Here is a 2,500-nt window from a genome sequence, read left to right as displayed (position 1 = left end):
GTTCTGTTATTTTAGCTGGCCAAGGACAAGTTTGGAATCTAAAGTAGAGTAAAGGATTGGAAAAGGAAATTAAGGATTTTTTTCTCTGTTGTTATCAAAACACTCCTTTTGGGGAAATGGTGTCTGCCCACTATGCACATTATTATTAATGAAAGGATAAGTGTGAGTAACATGAACTGTAGGTTTTGAGGGGCAGGTGGTTATGAATAATGTTAATTATTTTTATATCTCTTTCTCACATAAAGAGGTCATCAGATGGGGGAGATTTTTTTTTTTTTTTTGTGGTGAGCATGAATAGAAATATTACATATTTTTAGAAGAAATAACAATGATGATAATCAAATGTTCAGAGTCTTCCAAGTTTTTGCTACCTCAAGAGAGTCCAGGTATTGGCCTATATCATACTGATCGTGCAATAATTTCTACGCATATGTAAATGTTTTTGAATGTTAAAGTGTCATGCAGAGTTTCTGTGAGGGAAGCCAAGGTGATTATGTGATTTTTTCAAAAATAAAAGCAGAAATAAAAAGAAAATAAGATTCAGTAAGAATATGTATATAAATGAATGTCATATCATTTTTGTACGTTGTGAATATCAGTATTTCTCACCTATTACTACTCTGTGATATCAAGCTCTCCTTGATTGAAAAATATACTCACTGCACTTGGGAGGTGTAGAAAAAATGGAGGGAACTTGTGAAAACTTAATGGCAATAAGAAAACTCAAGTAAGGTGCTTTATCATAACTGGTTTTCTTAACCCTTTCCTTTGTAAGTATGAGTCTGTCAGGTAAGAAGTCTTTATCCCCTTAAAGTATATCCCTTAAGTAAAAGGTATAGGTGATAAAAGTGTCAACAAAAATCAGTCCACTTTATCTGTTGGAGCAGGGAATTCTAGACCTGAATATTTTATTTCATTAATATGTAGGTAGACATTCATGAAAAGCCATCCTCGTCAGTACCCTGAACATTCTCCATCCTTTAGCTCCTCCTGCCATCCCTGTCTGTGGGCATCCATTGTAGATCTCATTGCTGCGTCTATTTTTGTTGTGAAGCATTCAATATAGTCAAGATTTTTCTCACTCCTTAATGACTGACTGCTATCATTCCCGGAGAATATCCTGTTTTCATTTCTGATTCACACCAGTAGCACTCTATCTATCATTAAAATACCAGTCAAATACCTTTTTTTAGAATTTCTGACCAGATGCCTTCCTGCTTTGTACCCTTTCCTTGTATCCAACCCTGCGATTGGCACCTTGGCAGTCTGGCTTGTTTACTAAAGTGGCTGGTTGTTTGTCTAATTATGAAATGAATCAGAAGATAGATAAGTAATTTTGTATCTATGGTAGATGTTTTTCAGGTTAAAGGTATTGGTCTTTTCAATGGTCTTGTTTATCAGTTCACTGCTGCCATACTTCTCTGGCTCTCTGACATTCTAACTGACCCTCCCAATTAGTTTGTCTCTCCCAAAACTACTTTATCAGGTGTTTCTCATGTTCTGATTTGGTACAAGTATTTTACTGGATGCACTGCTTACCAGAACTTTCCCTGTTTTATGCAGACTTGAGACTTGGACTGAAATAGGCCTGGTTGAATTGCCACACACAATTCAGTAGGCCTCAGATCTCTGAAACCTCAATCTGTGGTGCATTTGTTTATACTCTGTATTTCACTACAAGGCAATCATTTATATATTGATTATCTTTGTGAAAACATCATTTTCGGAATATTAAAGCCTTGTTTTCCACAAAAGCATTATAAAAGCAGCTTGGCAAATTCATACTTCCATTTGGTAAAGGGTTAAGGCACTTATTTGTAGGTGATAAATTTGATAAGTTTCAAGTTATAGCTCTAGAATATTCAGGTATCTCTGTTTCATAGGTAGTCATTATGTTCTTTAGGGCAAAAAGTTTACAAGTACAAGCATCATTAGTAATTTAATTTTGATATCTGTGCTTGGTATTTCTTTCTTGTTACACAGTTTTTGTTATTTTCTGTGGCATGCAAACTTATTTTATTACCAAAGAGACATTTGTGTTATTGACATAATAGGAAAGGTCTTATAACACGGGTCATATGCATTTTCGAGTCATTTAGCTACAGGTACACACCTGCTGTCATTAACATAAAAACTATATGCTTTAAAATCTAGACAAGCTGTTATCCAATGTATAATGTTAATGAGAGACTGCAATGTACATTTTTTGCCCTTTGTGTTTCTGTGCAGCTGTTAATGTGGCCGTTCACTGTGAAATGGTTTGAAATTATAGATTAGCTTCAAGTATTTTAATTTTATACTATTAAGTCAAGGAAAATTTTTATCACTTGATGACTAGTGCTTATTCTTTGGAATCTTATTTATGCATCAAGTTGGAACAATGATATCAAGATGAGGAGGTATATATTAATGTTTTAAGGATTTTAAAAGCATTTATATATTAATCGGAAGGGTTCACATGTCGATACTTTTATTTGTTCACTGTTAATGTGCACTTGTA

The 2,500-nt window shown here is 34.1% G+C and overlaps 1 protein-coding gene across 2 annotated transcripts in view; it reads left to right on the top strand.

The window, feature by feature from the left end:
* Positions 1 to 2,500, top strand: part of LOC113807036 (progestin and adipoQ receptor family member 3) — a 12,917-nt gene that overhangs the window by 9,445 nt on the left and 972 nt on the right. For both annotated transcript variants that reach the window (XM_070124155.1, XM_070124156.1), the window contains exon 8: positions 1 to 2,500. This exon is cut by the window's left edge and continues 440 nt beyond it; it is cut by the window's right edge and continues 972 nt beyond it. The gene's annotated coding sequence lies outside the window, so the exon portion shown is untranslated.

This window comes from Penaeus vannamei, chromosome 8, assembly GCF_042767895.1.
Source record: "Penaeus vannamei isolate JL-2024 chromosome 8, ASM4276789v1, whole genome shotgun sequence".
NCBI classification, from domain to species: Eukaryota; Metazoa; Arthropoda; class Malacostraca; order Decapoda; family Penaeidae; genus Penaeus; species Penaeus vannamei.
Note: the sequence above shows the minus strand (reverse complement) of the source record. Positions and strands in the feature narration are given on the sequence as shown.